Source organism: Oncorhynchus clarkii, chromosome 21 (genome assembly GCF_045791955.1).
Source record: "Oncorhynchus clarkii lewisi isolate Uvic-CL-2024 chromosome 21, UVic_Ocla_1.0, whole genome shotgun sequence".
Classification (NCBI taxonomy): domain Eukaryota; kingdom Metazoa; phylum Chordata; class Actinopteri; order Salmoniformes; family Salmonidae; genus Oncorhynchus; species Oncorhynchus clarkii.
Window position 1 is genome coordinate 4,577,106 of NC_092167.1, and position 21,799 is coordinate 4,598,904.

The 21,799-nt window shown below is 38.5% G+C and overlaps 1 pseudogene; it reads left to right on the plus strand.

Annotated features, from left to right (window-relative positions):
* The first annotated feature begins 5,973 nt into the window (after window positions 1-5,973).
* On the plus strand, window positions 5,974-18,738 carry LOC139379650 (zinc finger protein 892-like; annotated as a pseudogene).
* The last annotated feature ends 3,061 nt before the right edge of the window (window positions 18,739-21,799 follow it).

Here is a 21,799-nt window from a genome sequence, read left to right on the forward strand (position 1 = left end):
AATGACGGCCTACACCGGCCAAACCCGGACGACACTGGGACAATTGTGCGCCGTCTTACGGGACTCCCAATCACGACCGGTTGTGATACAGCCTGGATTCGAACCAGGGTGTCTGTAGTGACGCCTCAAGGACTGAGATACAGTGTCTGAGACTGCTGCGCCGCTGCGAACACTACCTTTAAACAAACACAAATATCCATGGATGAATGTAATGTAATTATATAATGATGTGGTTTGGTTGCCCTTGCAGTTCTCCAACTACTATTTAGTTTTCTGTTGTGACTCACGTCATCATTGTGTTGTCCTTGATCTGTCTTAGCTCCTCTTTACACCACTGTGGATGATAACCCTGGTACATAAATCATGGAAACAGGGATGAACACTGTGGATGATAACCCTGGTACATAAATCATGGAAACAGGGATGAACACTGTGGATGATAGCCCTGGTACATAAATCATGGAAACAGGGATGAACACTGTGGATGATAACCCTGGTACATAAATCATGGAAACGGGGATGAACACTGTGGATGATAACCCTGGTACATAAATCATGGAAACAGGGATGAACACTGTGGATGATAACCCTGGTACATAAATCATGGAAACAGGGCTGAACACTGTGGATGATAACCCTGGTACATACATAATGGAAACAGGGACGAACACTGTGGATGATAACCATGGTACATAAATCATGGAAACAGGAATGAACACTGTGGATGATAACCCTGGTACATAAATCATGGAAACAGGGATGAACACTGTGGATGATAACCCTGGTACATAAATCATGGAAACAGGGCTGAACACTATGGATGATAGCCCTGGTACATAAATCATGGAAACAAGGCTGAAAACTATGGATGAAAGCCCTGGTACATAAATCATGGAAACAGGGATGAACACTATGGATGATAACCCTGATACATAAATCATGGAAACAGGGATGAACACTGTGGATGATAACCCTGATACATAAATCATGGAAACAGGGATGAACACTGTGGATGATAACCCTGGTACATAAATCATGCAAACAGGGTTGAACACTGTGGATGATAACCCTGGTACATAAATCATGGAAACAGGGATGAACACTATGGATGATAGCCCTGGTACATAAATCATGGAAACAAGGCTGAAAACTATGGATGATAGCCCTGGTACATAAATCATGGAAACAGGGCTGAACACTATGGATGATAGCCCTGGTACATAAATCATGGAAACAGGGCTGAACACTGTGGATGATAACCCTGGTACATAAATCATGGAAACTGGGGATGCAGACTTGAGTCCTGCTGTTGATACTCAAACGGTTAGCTTCATGCTACACTGTTGGCTGGACAGTCACACACACACGCGTGTGTCAGTGTTGCTTCAGTCCTTCACCCCAACCTGGGCTCAAACCAGGGACTCTCCAAAAACATCAACAACTGCCTCCCACGAAGCATCTTTACCTCCACAAAAGCCACGGCCCACGCAGAGCAAAGGAAACAACTACTTCAAGATATCAGAAAGAGTAAAATCACCAACGTCAGGCCATTGCATTGGTTTTATTAGTCCTGATTCCTGTCACTAATCAATATGGCTATTTAAGCTCTGAATATCAACTACCCAACTTGATCAGGAGTTCTCAGCAGTCATTTTGCAAGGTGTTTACACAGGGGGAATGCAGGAGTCTTTTGTTTTTCGCTGTGACGTTTTATTTACAGATACAGATAGCTTGTCAAAAATGTACAGATACAAACTTGAAACTACTGATCATGACAACAGGATGAAACTCCCATGATTGTCCATTCCATATTGTCCATTTTGGGATGAAACTCCCATGATTGTCCATTCCATATTGGGATGAAACTCCCATGATTGTCCATTCCATATTGTCCATTTTGGGATGAAACTCCCACAATGGGATGAAACTCCCATGATTTTCCATTCCATATTGTCCATTTTGGGATGAAACTCCCACAATGGGATGAAACTCCCATGATTATTCATTCCATATTGTCCATTTTGGGATGAAACTCCCACAATGGGATGAAACTCCCATGATTATTCATTCCATATTGTCCATTTTGGGATGAAACTCCCACAATGGGATGAAACTCCCATGATTTTCCATTCCATATTGTCCATTTTGGGATGAAACTGCCATGATTGTCCATTCCATATTGTCCATTCCATATTGTCCATTTTGGGATGAAACTCCCACAATGGGATGAAACTCCCATGATTGTCCATTCCATATTGGAATGAAACTCCCACAATGGGATGAAACTCCCATGATTTTCCATTCCATATTGTCCATTTTGGGATGAAACTCCCATGATTGTCCATTCCATATTGTCCATTTTGGGATGAAACTCCCATGATTGTCCATTCCATATTGTCCATTTTGGGATGAAACTCCCACAATGGGATGAAACTCCCATGATTATTCATTCCATATTGTCCATTTTGGGATGAAACTCCCACAATGGGATGAAACTCCCATGATTATTCATTCCATATTGTCCATTTTGGGATGAAACTCCCACAATGGGATGAAACTCCCATGATTATTCATTCCATATTGTCCATTTTACTTTGACTTGTCCTGTGTTTAGGATATGTTGTTTGTTAACATGGCAACTCATTTTTTATTTGATTGGTTTAAATTTAAGATAAAGCTATTTGATTGGTTTAAATTTAAGATAAAGCTATTTGATTGGAGAAACCTGTATGATGTAAAAAGTGTCCGTCTCATTACATTGTCATACATTTTCTCTCCAGCCTGCAGGCTACAGAAAAGGCCACATACTCTTTCTACCATATCCTGAACTCAGCAAAAAAAGAAACGTCCTCTCACTGTCAACTGTGTTTATTTTCAGCAAACTTAACATGTGTAAGTACAGTATTTGTATGAACATAACAAGATGCAACAACTGAGACATAAACTGAACAAGTTCCACAGACATGTGACTAACAGAAATGGAATAATGTGTCCCTGAACAAAGGGGGGGTCAAAATCAAAAGTAACACTCAGTATCTGGTGTGGCCACCAGCTGCATTTAGTACTGCAGAACATCTCCTCCTCATGGACTGCACCAGATTTGCCAGTTCTTGCTGTGAGATGTTACTATTTTTCCAACTTAATTGAGGAAAATAAGAACAATCCAAAATGTATTTTTGATACTGTCGCAAAGCTAACTAAAAAAGCAGCATTCCCCAAGAGAGGATGGCTTTCAATTCAGCAGTAATAAATTCATTAACTTCTTTGAGGAAAAGATCATGATCATTAGAAAGCAAATTACGGACTCCTCTTTAAATCTGCGTATTCCTCCAAAGCTCAGTTGTCCTGAGTCTGCACAACTCTGCCAGGACATAGGATCAAGAGAGACGCTCAAGTGTTTTAATACTATATCTCTTGACACAATGATGAAAATAATCATTGCCTCTAAACCTTCAAGCTGCATACTGGACCTTATTCCAACTAAACTACTGAAAGAGCTGCTTCCTGTGCTTGGCCCTCCTATGTTGAACATAATAAACCGCTCTCTATCCACCGGATGTGTACCAAACTCACTAATAGTGGCAGTAATAAAGCCTCTCTTGAAAAAGCCAAACCTTGACCCAGAAAATTTAAAAAACGATCGGCCTATATCGAATCTCCGATTCCTCTCGAAAATTTTGGGAAAAGCTGTTGCACAGCAACTCACTGCCTTCCTGAAGACAAACAACGTATACGAAACGCTTCAGTCTAATTTTAGACCCCATCATAGCACTGAGACTGCACTTGTGAAGGTGTTAAATGACCTTTTAATGGCATCAGACCAAGGCTCTGCATCTGTCCTCGTGCTCCTAAACCTTAGTGCTGCTTTTGATAGCATCTATCAGCACATTCTTTTGGAGAGATTGGAAACCCAAATTGGTCTACACGGACAAGTTCTGGCCTGGTTTAGATCTTATCTGTCGGAAAGATATCAGTGTGTCTCTGTGGATGGTTTGTCCTCTGACAAATCAACTTTAAATGTTGGTGTTACTCAAGGCTCCATTTTAGGACCACTATTGTTTTCACTACATATTTTACCTCTTGGTGATGTCATTCGGAAACATAATGTTAATTTTCACTGCTATGCGGACGACACACAGCTGTACATTTTGATGAAACATGGTGAAGGCCCAAAATTGCCCCCCTGGAAGCCTGTGTTTCAGACATTTATTTATTTTATTTCACCTTTATTTAACCAGGTAGGCAAGTTGAGAACAAGTTCTCATTTACAATTGCGACCTGGCCAAGATAAAGCAAAGCAGTTCGACACATACAACGACACAGAGTTACACATAAGGAAGTGGATGGCGGCAAATGTTCTACTTCTAAACTCGGACAAAACAGAGATGCTTGTTTTAGGTCCCAAGAAACAAAGAGATCTTCTGTTGAATCTGACAATCAATCTTGATGGTTCTACAGTCGTCTCAAATAAAACTGTGAAGGACCTCAGCATTACCCTGGACCCTGATCTCTCTTTTGATGAATATATCAATACTGTTTCAAGGACAGCTTTTTTTCCATCTACAGTTGTGGCCCAAAGTTTTGAGAATGACACAAATATTAATTTTCACAAAGTGTGCTGCCTCAGTTTGTGTGATGGCAATTTGCATATACTCCAGAATGTTATGAAGAGTGATCAGATGAATTGCAATTAATTGCAAAGTCCCTCTTTGCCATGCAAATGAACTGAATCACAAAAAAAACATTTCCAATGCATTTCAGCCCTTCCACAAAAGGACATCATGTCAGTGATTCTCTCGTTAACACAGGTGTTAGTGTTGATGAGGACAAGGCTGGAGATCACTCTGTCATGCTGATTGAGTTCGAATAACAGACTGGAAGCTTCAAACGGAGGGTGGTGCTTGGAATCATTGTTCTTCCTCTGTCAACCATGGTTACCTGCAAGGAAACATGTGCTGTCATCATTGTTTTGCACAAAAAGGGCTTCACAGGCAAGGATATTACTGCCAGTAAGATTGCACCCAAATCAACCATTTATCAGATCATCAAGAACTTCAAGGAGAGCAGTTCAATTGTTGTGAAGAAGGCTTCAGGGCGCCCAAGAAAGGCCAGCAAGCGCCAGTACCATCTTCTAAAGTTGATTCAGCTGCGGGGTCGGGGCACCACCAGTACAGATTATGCTTAGGCAGGTGTGAGCGCATCTGCATGCACAGTGAGGCGAAGACTTTTGGAGGATGGCCTGGTGTCAAGAACAGCAGCAAAGAAGCCACTTCTCTCCAGGAAAAAACATCAGGGACAGACTGATATTCTGCAAAAGGTACAGGGATTGGACTGCTGAGGACTGGGGTAAAGTCATTTTCTCTGATGAATCCCCTTTCCGATTGATTGGGGCATCCGGAAAGAAGCTTGTCCAGAGAAGACAAGGTGAACGCTACCATCAGTCCTGTGTCATGCCAACAGTAAAGCATCCTGAGACCATTCATGTGTGGGGTTGTTTCTCAGCCAAGGGAGTGGCTCACTCACAATAAAAGCCTTTGACACTTATGAAATGCTTGTAATTATACTTCAGTATTCCATAGTGACATCTGACAAAAATATCTAAAGAATTTGTGAAAATTAATATTTGTGTCATTCTCAAAACTTTTTCCATGACTGTAGTTATATATTTCCATCAGTGGGAGCTGGTGGGTGGAGCTATAGGAGACTATAGGAGATTATAGATTATATAGGAGATTGTTTTGTATATTATATAGGAGATTGATTGATTGGGTGATTGTAATGGCTGGAATGGAATAAATGATACCGTTACAATCCGTCCTCCTGTAGCTCCTCCCACCAGCCTCCACTGATTGCCATTATCATTGGTCTGTAGCGTGTAGTAAAAAACCCATCCACACGGTGATGCTGTGGCGTTTGTTTGGGCTCGCCACCAGCTGACAAAAACGAAAAGACAACGCGGAAGTAAAACTTCAACCGGGTTTGTTTTGTTCTTGCCCACCATTCTTTCCTCGTGGACGAAGCCATACTAGCTGAATACTCAACTCTCCGTCGACAGAAACATGTCTAAACTACAATTGTTTCGTGTGTTTTTAAATGAGCGTTTAACAGCGGCAGCTGTGGAGATTTTCGGGGCAGTTGAAGAAACGGTAGCGGACTACCAGGAGGAGAATGATCGGCTACGGAGACTGCTGCGGGTCACGCCGGAGATAAAACGATACAGAATAGGTTCGTATGTAGATCTACTGATAGCTAGCAGATCTGCTCAATAAATAAACTATTTAGGGGTTCAGTGATCATCATTTCAATATGCCTTATTAACTGTTACCACAGTTTCTAAACCCTGAGGCCCAACATCGTCAGACTTCCGGGAACGCTTGCGAAGCAAGACTCGGCAGACCAGACCGGGGTTTGAGAAGTCAATGAGAGAAGTGAAATATTCCTCCTTGGTTGTTCATTTTCTCGAATTCTAAAGGCACAACCTAGATTCAAACGAATGTTTTAAGTAGGTGAACATGTCATTACTACAACCTTATGAAAGTGACAAACTGACACGTTTTGATTTTCGTCAAAAACAAGTTTATATCTAAGAGTTGATGGCTTGCACATGCGCAGTTCTGCGGGAGACGAATGTTGACATTCTCACCTGGGGTGTGCTCAGTTCGCTTGAACCCGATGAAGTGTTTCTGCGAATTAGATTAGCTAGCTAACGTCGTCATGACATTGCCCTACAGGCGTGATCTGGGATTTCTATTGGAGAATCCGTTTCTACATATCTTCCTACCTAACTATCTTTTTCTAATACCATTGCTAAAACACATTCTCATTAAAACCAGTAAATCATTCCACTTTATAAATGAACTTGTATTATTTTTTACATTGGAAATAAATAGCTTATAGCTTAACGTTTATTGATAAGTAATTGAAGTAGATTCTAGTTGATCAATAATGAAGCGGGGTTACCCTGCCTCTGTTTTGGTAAAAGGTGATGATGAGCCTGGAGAAATGAAACCACTCTCAAATTCATAGACTAAGATATGGATGAAAGGACTGAACATCCATGATATCAACATTAAAATATAAGCTTGTTAACTCCAATGTTTGTAAACAATGTAAATATAGCCACAAAAACATGGTTAAAACTATGTGTTCTGATCGGGGATGACAGTTGAACTAAGCTCATGAGGCATTTATACATTCTATTCTTCAATAATCATTTATAAGTCAAAACAGTTATGTAGCAACTAAGGATTCTAGCTTTAACTTCTAATTGACCCCAACCCTGATGTCTAAAAGCTGTATAGATAACCTCTGCTCCTCTCTCCTTTCCTCCAGACTCCCTGCAGCTCTCTGTCTCCGAGGAGGAGGTTCTCCCTGATCAGCAGCACTGTGAGCAGGAGTGGAGCCCCAGTCTGGGGCAGGAGAACCCAGAGCTTCCACAGATTAAAGAGGAACAGGAGGAACTCAGGACCAGTCAGGAGGAAGAGCAGCTTCAAGGGCTGGAGGCTGATATCATAGAGTTCAAATTCACTCCTTCCTGTGTGAAAAATGAATGTGATCAGGAGGACCCACTTCAGTCCTTGACTCTTCCCCAAACCCAGACTGTGGAGAACAGAGAGAGTGATCCTAAACAAGTGGATCTCACACCTTTTGTTACTGTGACCCACTTTAAGGGCCTCCACATTCCCTGTGACCCTCCAGATAATCAAAGCAATGCCTCCAGCCACAATTCAGCCGTAAGCAGCGACCCAGTAGGACTTGACAGCAGCCCACGATTGAATCCCAGCCCATCATTGGATCCAAACCCATCGATGGGGGAACACTGTTTCAAACCCAGCACCATGTCTAGAAAAACTCACCACTGCCGTGACTGTGGTGAAATGTTTGCTCTGAAAGCTGACCTGAAGAGTCATGTGACTCTCGCCATGCAGAGACCCAGCGAATGCCACGTCTGCAGAAAACACTACAACTCCAGCTGTAAACTGACGGCCCATGTCCGACTCTGTCGCGGTAGGAAACCCTGCACCAGCCCTGTTTGTAGCAAGACCTTCAAACTCAAAGCAGACCTGTCCAAGCACATGAGGATTCACACAGGGGAGAAATCATTTAGTTGTGGAGACTGTGGGAAGCGCTTCAATCGCAAGGGGAACCTTACTGATCATATTCCTATTCACACAGGAGAGAAAGCATTTAGCTGTGCTGACTGCGGAAAAAGATTCAGTCAGAAGGGGACCCTACGGAAGCATAGACTGACTCACACAGGAGAGAAACAATTTATCTGTAGAGACTGTGGGAAAAGCTTCTATCAGAGAGGGGACCTAAGTAGGCATATACGGACTCACACAGGAGAGAAACTTTTTATATGTGGTGACTGTGGGAAAAGCTTCAATTTGAAGGGGAACCTGAAGAAGCATGAACTGACTCACACAGTAGATAAACCATTTAGCTGTGGTGACTGTGGGAAAAGCTTCAATCACAAGTCTAACTTACTGACGCATGTTAAAAACATCCACAAAGGAGGAAAACAGGAGGAAATCTTAAAGAACTGTTTAGTCACAAGATGAGAATAAAAGGGCAGGATGTGGACAATACTCTGAGTACACGCTCATGGACTCACATCTATTGGTTGGTGGAGGACGACACGATGATACCTCTCCTAGGGACCTGCTCTCCATGCTTCAGGATTAAAGTTCCTCTGGTCTCTGATCTATTCTATTGGTAACCTGCTGTTTCTCTCCACAGTGCTCTCTGCTACTCTCTGGTCTAGTTCCTTTACATCTGTCTGGAGGGAGAGATAGAGGTCACAGAATGAGGTTCCTAGTCTCAACACTCTCCAAGGCGTTCTAGAGGAAAAGACCTTTCTAGGAGAAAATACCTCTGACAGTGTCACAGCTAACCCGTTTGTCAAATGTAATGCCCTTTGGATCAAATCTGCTGCCCAATGGCAAATACAATGGAGTCTGAAGTGATTGACGTCCTTGATAAAGATGAGCAATCATGACCTTATAAAATAAATCATTCAAATGCTGAGCTATTTTGCTTAAAACAATTGGGAAAGTATATTATTTTATATGAATACAAATGCTCATAGAAATATATTGTTTTATCTCAAAAGAGTGGTGGTAAACATTGACACCCCTGAAGATTGTAATAAATAAAGTAGATGAAATACGACATCGAGCCTGTGACTCTATGAACTCTACAAAAGTTTGTTTTCGTTTCAGATTATTTTGTGCCCAGTAGAAATGAATGGTAAATAATGTATTGCCATTTTGGAGTCAGTTTTATTGCAATAAGAATACCTTTTGGGGGAAAATTGTATAAAATAATACCTTATAGCTCAGTATTTGAATGATTTATTTTATACATTATTGCTAATCTTTATCAAAGATAATTTGATAATTATTGTAGATCCCACTGTATTATGAACTCAGTGGCGACACTTCTGCTTTCCTACCACTAGATGGCACTGTTTAGGATGTCTCCCCACTAGATTGCGCTGTTTAAGATGTGACTGCAGTATCTCAGTATATCAAACCTGTTAGTCATTTCATCTTGTTTTCCAGAGACCTATGAGGGCATAAACCATTACTAAACACATTGTATTACAACCAAACAGGCTTATACTAAACTGAACCAGACATGACTGACCTGGACTGACCCTGGGAATGAGGGAAGATGTTGTGTACTGTAGGGTCAGAGGTGACTGTAAATCAGGATTAGGTTCACAACACCAGGAGAGTCCAAGTAAACAGGTGTGTGTTATCCAGATTGACCACAATGTGGAGGAGTGGGACTTTCACTGTATGCATTAGTCTACTACAATAGAACGAGGTGTAGATGAGGTATCTGCTTAAATGTTCTCAGAAAGTGGACATCTTTTCATTCTATACATACAGACTTCTAGACTAATGCATGTTGAGTAAATAAAACTAAACACATGTTTGCTCCTCAGTGTCCCTCTGATTAAGAGGTGTCTGCATGACATCCTACTGCATCAAAAGGAAATCTTAATTGTTAATGTATAACTTTATAAATGTTGTTTTAAGTTCTGAATCTAGAAAGACATGCCAAAATGCCCGCCGTCCGGTAATTCGATCATGATTACTAAGTTTAGATAGCTGGCCGTTAAACTAATTTACCAGTCTAAAAAATGTTAGCTGACATAAGATAATTGAGTGACTGTCAGTGGCTGACATATCAAGAGAGAAACTGCTGATGCACAACTACATTTCAATATTGCACCTTGTGTATTTTACTACATTAGATATTATAACGCCCAACAACTAGTGGAGACCTCAACTGAATTTTTAAAAATGATTTAACTGCTTACGGAAATTGATCTGAGGGCCTTCAAAAGGTCGGGTCACCAGTTAACCATCCCTGATACAGTAATATAAAATAAAACAAAACGTTTGGAGATTTGTATTACATATCTGAATAATCTAATGTTAGAATGACCCAATCAAGGACCTTAAACAGTTGTTGGACAATAAATGTAAAAATGAACTTCCTTTTATGGGGTTAGATGGAGTTAACATAAATCCACTTAGTTGCATTTTCAGAAAACATCCTAATTTTTAAAATGTATATCTGGTTCATCAAAATGTATATCTGGTTTATCAAAATGTATATCTGGTTTATCAAAATGTATATCTGGTTCATCAAAATGTATATCTGGTTCATCAAAATGTATATCTGGTTCATCAAAATGTATATCTGGTTCATCAAAATGTATATCTGGTTTATCAAAATGTATATCTGGTTTATCAAAATGTATATCTGGTTCATCAAAATGTATATCTGGTTCATCAAAATGTATATCTGGTTTATCAAAATGTATATCTGGTTTATCAAAATGTATATCTGGTTCATCAAAATGTATATCTGGTTCATCAAAATGTATATCTGGTTCATCAAAATGTATATCTGGTTCATCAAAATGTATATCTGGTTTATCAAAATGTATATCTGGTTTATCAAAATGTATATCTGGTTCATCAAAATGTATATCTGGTTCATCAAAATGTATATCTGGTTCATCAAAATGTATATCTGGTTCATCAAAATGTATATCTGGTTCATCAAAATGTATATCTGGTTCATCAAAATGTATATCTGGTTCATCAAAATGTATATCTGGTTCATCAAAATGTATATCTGGTTTATCAAAATGTATATCTGGTTTATCAAAATGTATATCTGGTTCATCAAAATGTATATCTGGTTCATCAAAATGTATATCTGGTTCATCAAAATGTATGGTTCATCAAAATGTATATCTGGTTCATCAAAATGTATATCTGGTTCATCAAAATGTATATCTGGTTCATCAAAATGTATATCTGGTTCATCAAAATGTATATCTGGTTCATCAAAATGTATATCTGGTTCATCAAAATGTATATCTGGTTTATCAAAATGTATATCTGGTTCATCAAAATGTATATCTGGTTCATCAAAATGTATATCTGGTTCATCAAAATGTATATCTGGTTCATCAAAATGTATATCTGGTTTATCAAAATGTATATCTGGTTTATCAAAATGTATATCTGGTTCATCAAAATGTATATCTGGTTCATCAAAATGTATATCTGGTTCATCAAAATGTATATCTGGTTCATCAAAATGTATATCTGGTTCATCAAAATGTATATCTGGTTTATCAAAATGTATATCTGGTTTATCAAAATGTATATCTGGTTCATCAAAATGTATATCTGGTTCATCAAAATGTATATCTGGTTCATCAAAATGTATATCTGGTTCATCAAAATGTATATCTGGTTCATCAAAATGTATATCTGGTTCATCAAAATGTATATCTGGTTTATCAAAATGTATATCTGGTTCATCAAAATGTATATCTGGTTCATCAAAATGTATATCTGGTTTATCAAAATGTATATCTGGTTCATCAAAATGTATATCTGGTTCATCAAAATGTATATCTGGTTCATCAAAATGTATATCTGGTTCATCAAAATGTATATCTGGTTCATCAAAATGTATATCTGGTTCATCAAAATGTATATCTGGTTCATCAAAATGTATATCTGGTTTATCAAAATGTATATCTGGTTCATCAAAATGTATATCTGGTTCATCAAAATGTATATCTGGTTCATCAAAATGTATATCTGGTTCATCAAAATGTATATCTGGTTCATCAAAATGTATATCTGGTTCATCAAAATGTATATCTGGTTCATCAAAATGTATATCTGGTTTATCAAAATGTATATCTGGTTCATCAAAATGTATATCTGGTTCATCAAAATGTATATCTGGTTCATCAAAATGTATATCTGGTTCATCAAAATGTATATCTGGTTCATCAAAATGTATATCTGGTTCATCAAAATGTATATCTGGTTTATCAAAATGTATATCTGGTTTATCAAAATGTATATCTGGTTCATCAAAATGTATATCTGGTTCATCAAAATGTATATCTGGTTCATCAAAATGTATATCTGGTTCATCAAAATGTATATCTGGTTCATCAAAATGTATATCTGGTTCATCAAAATGTATATCTGGTTCATCAAAATGTATATCTGGTTTATCAAAATGTATATCTGGTTCATCAAAATGTATATCTGGTTCATCAAAATGTATATCTGGTTCATCAAAATGTATATCTGGTTCATCAAAATGTATATCTGGTTCATCAAAATGTATATCTGGTTCATCAAAATGTATATCTGGTTCATCAAAATGTATATCTGGTTCATCAAAATGTATATCTGGTTCATCAAAATGTATATCTGGTTTATCAAAATGTATATCTGGTTCATCAAAATGTATATCTGGTTCATCAAAATGTATATCTGGTTCATCAAAATGTATATCTGGTTCATCAAAATGTATATCTGGTTCATCAAAATGTATATCTGGTTCATCAAAATGTATATCTGGTTCATCAAAATGTATATCTGGTTCATCAAAATGTATATCTGGTTCATCAAAATGTATATCTGGTTCATCAAAATGTATATCTGGTTCATCAAAATGTATATCTGGTTCATCAAAATGTATATCTGGTTCATCAAAATGTATATCTGGTTCATCAAAATGTATATCTGGTTCATCAAAATGTATATCTGGTTTATCAAAATGTATATCTGGTTCATCAAAATGTATATCTGGTTCATCAAAATGTATATCTGGTTCATCAAAATGTATATCTGGTTCATCAAAATGTATATCTGGTTTATCAAAATGTATATCTGGTTCATCAAAATGTATATCTGGTTTATCAAAATGTATATCTGGTTTATCAAAATGTATATCTGGTTCATCAAAATGTATATCTGGTTTATCAAAATGTATATCTGGTTCATCAAAATGTATATCTGGTTCATCAAAATGTATATCTGGTTCATCAAAATGTATATCTGGTTCATCAAAATGTATATCTGGTTCATCAAAATGTATATCTGGTTCATCAAAATGTATATCTGGTTCATCAAAATGTATATCTGGTTCATCAAAATGTATATCTGGTTCATCAAAATGTATATCTGGTTCATCAAAATGTATATCTGGTTTATCAAAATGTATATCTGGTTCATCAAAATGTATATCTGGTTTATCAAAATGTATATCTGGTTCATCAAAATGTATATCTGGTTCATCAAAATGTATATCTGGTTCATCAAAATGTATATCTGGTTCATCAAAATGTATATCTGGTTCATCAAAATGTATATCTGGTTCATCAAAATGTATATCTGGTTCATCAAAATGTATATCTGGTTTATCAAAATGTATATCTGGTTCATCAAAATGTATATCTGGTTCATCAAAATGTATATCTGGTTCATCAAAATGTATATCTGGTTCATCAAAATGTATATCTGGTTCATCAAAATGTATATCTGGTTCATCAAAATGTATATCTGGTTCATCAAAATGTATATCTGGTTTATCAAAATGTATATCTGGTTCATCAAAATGTATATCTGGTTCATCAAAATGTATATCTGGTTCATCAAAATGTATATCTGGTTCATCAAAATGTATATCTGGTTCATCAAAATGTATATCTGGTTCATCAAAATGTATATCTGGTTTATCAAAATGTATATCTGGTTTATCAAAATGTATATCTGGTTCATCAAAATGTATATCTGGTTCATCAAAATGTATATCTGGTTCATCAAAATGTATATCTGGTTCATCAAAATGTATATCTGGTTCATCAAAATGTATATCTGGTTCATCAAAATGTATATCTGGTTCATCAAAATGTATATCTGGTTTATCAAAATGTATATCTGGTTCATCAAAATGTATATCTGGTTCATCAAAATGTATATCTGGTTCATCAAAATGTATATCTGGTTCATCAAAATGTATATCTGGTTCATCAAAATGTATATCTGGTTCATCAAAATGTATATCTGGTTCATCAAAATGTATATCTGGTTCATCAAAATGTATATCTGGTTCATCAAAATGTATATCTGGTTTATCAAAATGTATATCTGGTTCATCAAAATGTATATCTGGTTCATCAAAATGTATATCTGGTTCATCAAAATGTATATCTGGTTCATCAAAATGTATATCTGGTTCATCAAAATGTATATCTGGTTCATCAAAATGTATATCTGGTTCATCAAAATGTATATCTGGTTCATCAAAATGTATATCTGGTTCATCAAAATGTATATCTGGTTCATCAAAATGTATATCTGGTTCATCAAAATGTATATCTGGTTCATCAAAATGTATATCTGGTTCATCAAAATGTATATCTGGTTCATCAAAATGTATATCTGGTTCATCAAAATGTATATCTGGTTTATCAAAATGTATATCTGGTTCATCAAAATGTATATCTGGTTCATCAAAATGTATATCTGGTTCATCAAAATGTATATCTGGTTTATCAAAATGTATATCTGGTTCATCAAAATGTATATCTGGTTTATCAAAATGTATATCTGGTTTATCAAAATGTATATCTGGTTCATCAAAATGTATATCTGGTTTATCAAAATGTATATCTGGTTCATCAAAATGTATATCTGGTTCATCAAAATGTATATCTGGTTCATCAAAATGTATATCTGGTTCATCAAAATGTATATCTGGTTCATCAAAATGTATATCTGGTTCATCAAAATGTATATCTGGTTCATCAAAATGTATATCTGGTTCATCAAAATGTATATCTGGTTCATCAAAATGTATATCTGGTTCATCAAAATGTATATCTGGTTCATCAAAATGTATATCTGGTTCATCAAAATGTATATCTGGTTCATCAAAATGTATATCTGGTTTATCAAAATGTATATCTGGTTCATCAAAATGTATATCTGGTTCATCAAAATGTATATCTGGTTCATCAAAATGTATATCTGGTTCATCAAAATGTATATTTCAAATGTTGTTTATATGAAGAAAAATATTTGTGTGCCAAAGATGGAGTTTGTCCCGTCTTTCAAGAATCCCTGAGCGACAGCATCTATTCCCAGTATCATTGGTCTGTAGCCTGTAGTAAAACCCCATCACCATGGGGGCGCTGTGATTTGTTTCTGGTCTCGTTTCCCGCTGACAAAAACAGAACAAAACAATACGGAAGCGAAAACATACATGCTGAATACCCAACTTTCAGTCGACTAAAACATGTCAAAACTACAGTCGTTTCGTGTGTTTTTAAATGAGCGTTTAACCGCGGCAGCTGTGGAGATTTTCGGGGCATTTGAAGAAACGGTAGCGGAGTACCACGAGGAGAATGATCGGTTACGGAGACTGCTACGGATCACACCGGAGATAAAACTATGTAGGATAGGTTCGTATGTAGATCTTCAGATGGCTACGCTGAACAAAAATATAAATACATTTAACAATTTCTAACATTTTACTAAGTTACAGTTAATATAAGGAATTAAATCAATCGAAATAAATTAATTGTGCCCTAATCTATGGATTTCACATTAACGGGAATGCAGATATCCATCCATCTGTTGGTCACATATATCTTAAAAAAGGTAGGGAGGTTGATCAGATCTGGTGTGACCACAATTTTATTTGTCACGTGCACCGATTACAACAGGTCTGTAGACCTTACAGTGAAATGCTTACTTAGAAGCCCTCAACCAACAATGCGTTTTAAGAAAAATAAGTTAAGGTAAAAAATTGTGAAAGAGCTGCTGTAAAATAACTAGCGAGGCTATATACAGGGGGTACCCGTACAGAGTCAGTGTGGGGGGCACAGGTTAGTCGAGGTAATTGAGGTAATATGTACATGTAGATAGAGTTAAAGTGAGTATGCATAGATATCATGGTCCAAACACACTAAGACAGTTGTGAAGAGGGCACGACAAAGCCTATTCCACCTCAGGAGACTGAACATATTTTGCAATTGTCCTCAGATCCTCAAAAGGTTCTACAGCTGCACCATCGAGAGCATCTGGTTGCATTACTGCCTGGTATGGCAACTGCTCGGGGCCAGGCTTCCTGCCATCCAGGACCTCTATACCAGACGGTGTCAGGGGAAGGCCCTAAAAATTGTCAGACTTCAGCCACCCTGGTCATAGACTTCTCTCTGCTAACGCACGGCAAGCGGTACCGGAGTGCAAAGTCTAGGTCTAAAAGGCTTCCTAACAGCTTTTACCCCCAAGCCATGGATTTGTTGGGGCGGTATGCAAATTGGTGTGGGTCTAGGGCATCTGAGATGATGGTGTTGATGTGAGCCATGACCAGCTATATAAACCACGCCCCTCTGCAAACACGACTTCTCCGATGTTTGTGACAATGCAGTACTTATTTAAAGAGAAGAGAATATTATGTTAGCACACATTAAGATTAAGTGATGTCCCCTTAATAATGAGTCCAAGTGTTTGACATGGGGGAGGGAACCAGTAACTTTATGATCAAACTTTATCAATGTAGAAGCAACAGTCATTTTCACACTTTGGTCATCATACTTCTGGTTTCCTTCAAATATCCAATTTCATTAAACACATACTTCTGACTGCTCATGGCCTTTAACTGTCCACGTTTTCTGGCAGAGTTCCCGGTCACATGCTGTTTTCAATTAGAGAAATTGGTTATTGAGTTCAGTTCTGCTTTAAGAAGATGCATTTTAGAAATAGGTGGGATTTATGTCTGTGGCTGTGCCAGCTAGTGATGACTGTCTAAAGGCTCTATAGATAACCTCTGCTCCTCTTTCGTTTCCTCCAGATTCCCTGCAGCTCTCTCTCGCTGTCTCTGAAGAGGAGGTTCTCCCTGAGCAGCAGCACTGTGAGCAGGAGTGGAGCCCCAGTTTCGGGCAGGAGAACCCAGAGCTTCCACAGATTAAAGAGGAACAGGAGGAACTCAGGACCAGTCAGGAGGAAGACCAGCTTCAAGGGCTGGAGGCTGATATCAAATTCACTCCTTCCTGTGTGAAAAGTGAATGTGACCAGCAGGACCCATTTCAGTCCTTCACTTCTCCCCAAACCCAGACTGTGGAGAACAGAGAGAGTCATCCTAAACAAGTGGTTCTCACACCTTTTGTTACTGTGACCCACCTTAAGGGTCTCTACATTCCCTGTGACCCTCCAGAGGATCAAAACAATGCCTCCAGCCACAGCTCAGCCGTAAGCAGTGACCCAGTAGGTCTTGACAGCAGCCCGCTATTGGATCCCAGCCCATCGATGGCGGAACATTGTTCTAGCACGTCTAGAAAAACTCACCACTGCCGTGACTGTGGTGAAAAGTTTGCTCTGAAAGCTGCCCTGCAGAGGCATATGACTCTCTACAAGAAGAGACTCCGTGAATGCAGTTTCTGCAGAAAACGCTGCACCTCCACCTGTAAACTAAAGGCCCATATCCGCCTCTGTCACAGTGGGAGACCCTGCACCTGCCCTGTTTGTGCCAAGACCTTCAAACTCAAAGGATATCTGTCCAAGCACATGAGGATTCACACAGGAGTGGGAGAGAAACCATTTAGCTGTGGAGACTGTGGGAAAAGCTTCAATTTGAAGGGGAACCTAAAGAACCATATGCTGACTCACACAGGAGATAAATCATTTAGCTGTGGAGACTGTGGGAAAAGCTTCATTCATAAGTGGAACCTAAGGAGCCATATGCTGACTCACACAGGAGAGAAACCATTTAGCTGTAGTGACTGTGGGAAAAGCTTCAATCAGGAGGGGAACCTACGGAACCATAAACGGACTCACACAGGAGGGAAACCATTTAGCTGTGATAACTGTGGGAAAAGCTTTAATCAGAAGGGGTCCCTAAAGAAGCATAGACTGACTCACACAGGAGAGAAACCATTTAGCTGTGGTGACTGTGGGAAAAGCTTCAATCAGAAGGGGAACCTAAGAAACCATAAACTCACTCACACAGGAGAGAAACCATTTAGCTGTGATGATTGCGGGAAAAGCTTCACTCAAAAGTCTAATTTACTGACGCATGTGAAAAAAATACACAAAGGAGGAAAACAGGATTAAAACTGAAAGAAAGAACATTATGACAAAGATCTATTTAGTCACAAGATGAACATAAAAAGTCAGGATGTGGACAATTCTGAGTACACGCTCAGACACACATAGCTGGAATAAGTAAATGAAGTCTGAGAGAATAGTCAGATTAACAGATGACTAAAATATTAGTGCAGATGGCATTATTTTGTTACGTGCATAGATGTGTTATAGGTAATGACTGTGTAGGGAACTTCTGAAATTCTACAGATTGTGTGGCACAGCAGGAATACACACAAACCAAAAAGTAAAATAATGGAATTAAGGAATATATAAATATTAGGATGAGCCATGTCGGAGTGGCATAGACTAAAATACAGTAGAATAGAGTACATTATATACATATGAGATGAGTAAAGCAAAAATATGAAAACATTACTAAAGTGACTAGTGTTCCATTATGCAAGTGGCCAGTGAATTCAAGTCTATGTATATAGGGCAGCAGCCTCTAAGGTTCAAGGTTAGGTAACTGGGTGGAAGCCGCCTAGGGGAACATTCTCAAATATGTGGGTGTAAAACACTGTTAAAAGCACTGTGTGTGTGTCGGTGGCTGTCCCTAGCATTGCCAAAAGACAAAGAGCTGTGACTGGATCAGTGGTTCACCAATCAGGGCCTTGATGGGCTTGGCAACAGTAACAAAGGGTGATGTGTAATGAAACTAGGGTGCGCGTGCCCTGGGTAAACCGGGGGGGGGGGGGGGGGCATTTCTTTATGAGCATCGGGTAATGTCCTCGGAACAAACCGGGAACTAGACAAAAACCTCCAGGAGAGAGCATGGCACAATGTCCCATGGACCTTCAGGGACCATGACACAACATCCCAAGAATTCCTTAAAAACGTCCTCGAGACCAGCCAGGAATTAGACAGATCCTCTAGGGAACCATGACACAACGTCCTGACGACTCTAGGCGACCATTTTGTGACATCCTGGGAGGTCCCAACGACTCATTGTTTACATGGAAGTTATGTTATTCATTAAATAAGTAACATTTACTCTTTCTTTAATTAACCCATATGTTTTTTTACAGCTTTTCCACTTCAAAAGTGTGCAGAGCTGTCATCAAGGCAAAGGGTGGCTACTTTGAAGAATCTCAGATATAAAATATATTTTGATTTGTTTAACACTTTTTTTGGTTACTACATGATTCCATATGTGTTATTTCATAGTTTTGATGTCTTCACTATTATTCTACAATGTAGACAATAGTAAAAATAAAAACCCTTGAATGAGTAGGTGTGTCCAAACTTTTGACTGGTACTGTACAGTCGGCCAAAAGGTTTGAGAATGACACACAAAGTTTGCTGCTTCAGTGTCTAGATATTTTTTGTCAGATGTTACTATGGAATACTGAAGTATAATTACAAGCATTTCATACGTGTCAAAGGCTTTTATTGACAATTACATGAAGTTGATGCAAAGAGTCAATATTTGCAGTGTTGACCCTTCTTTTTCAAGACCTCTGCAATCTCCCCTGGCATGCTGTCAATTAACTTCTGGACCACATCCTGACTGATGGCAGCCCATTCTTGCATAATTAATGCTTGGAGTTTGTCAGAATTTGTGGGTTTTTGTTTGTCCACCCGCCTCTTGAGGATTGACCACAAGTTCTCAATGGGATTAAGGTATGGGGAGTTTCCTGGCCATGGACCCAAAATATTGATGTTTTGTTCCCCGAGCCATTTAGTTATCACTTTTCCCTTATGGCAAGGTGCTCCATCATGCTGGAAAAGGTATTGTTCGTCACCAAACTGTTCCTGGAGGGTTGGAAGAAGTTGATCTCTGAGGATGTGTTGGTACCATTCTTTATTCATGGTTGTGTTCTTAGGCAAAATTGTGAGGTGAGCCCACTTCCTTGGCTGAGAAGCAACCCCACACATGAATGGTCTCAGGGTGCTTTACTTTTGGCATGACACAGGACTGATGGTAGCGTTCACCTTGTCTTCTCCGGACAAGCTTTTTTCCGGATGCCCCAAACAATTGGAACGGGGATTCATCAGAGAAAATGACTTTACCCCAGTCCTCAGCAGTCCAATCCCTGTACCTTTTGAAGAATATCAAAGCAATGATGAAGACACGTGTTTCCTTGCAGGTAACCATGGTTGACAGAGGAAGAACAATGATTCCAAGCACCACCCTCCTTTTGAAACTTCCAGTCCGTTATTCGAACTCAGCATGACAAGAGTGATCTCTGGCCTTGTCCTCGTCAACACCCACACCTGTGTTAACGAGAGAATCATTGACATGATGTCAGCTGGTCCTTTTGTGGCAGGGCTGAAATGCAGTGTAAATGTTTTGGGGGGATTCAGTTCATTTGCATGGCAAATGGGGACTTTGCAATTAATTGCAATTCATCTGATCACTCTTCATAACATTCTGGAGTATATGCAAATTGCCATCATACAAACTGAGGTAGCAGACTTTGTGAAAATGAATACATGTCATTCTCAACACTTTTGGCCACGACTGTACATACATTTTACATACAGTAATTACATAATAATACATGACTGAACATCGACTCCTTACTCCCACCCTCAGCCACTCTCAGCCCATCTTACCTATCGCCATAGACCACCGCCGTTTGGTTTACATGTGCCATATATTTTTTTAATTGTGCTGTGATGTTTTCTATACATTTTGAACCTTTCTAATTGTATAGTATCCACAGATTGTCAGCCAAAGATGTAAACCTTTATTACAAGTAATATTATTTGACTGACTGGCTTTCCAAATTGCCCAACACTGCTATTTGTAAGGTTCATTTTAAATGAATGTTGTGTTTTTTTTTTAACCATTCCTGAACCTGTGACCAGAGACAAGCTACATAGGGGCAATACCAAAATAAATGATCTACGGAGTCTGTCTCTGCAGCCAAATCTACAGAGTTGAGATTGTTGTATGCCCCATATATATATAGCATTCTGTTGGTGGCAAGAGTGTTGTATAACAATTGGTAAAACTCGAAGTGTTGAATAAAGTGTTGTTTTTTGTATCAGTTCATAAACCATGTGCCATGGAATCGGTACATTGAAAATCTCTTCCCATTTATTTTGCAGCCTGTATGGCGCAGCTGTCAACATTTTTGTCCTCAAATGAAACTGGTATATTTTTCTGTTTATGCCAATTCTTTCCAGCCCATTTGTATCTTTACTGTATGGCAGACAAACAAGTGCCCTACCTTCTCCCTCTTCCACTTGCCTCCTCCATTTTTGTGGTAATGCGTCAATCAGTTGGTTGTAAGTTTGGATTGAGCAGACATTCCTATATGTTTTCAATAGCTGCACATGTGACATAACTCCTCTGTTTC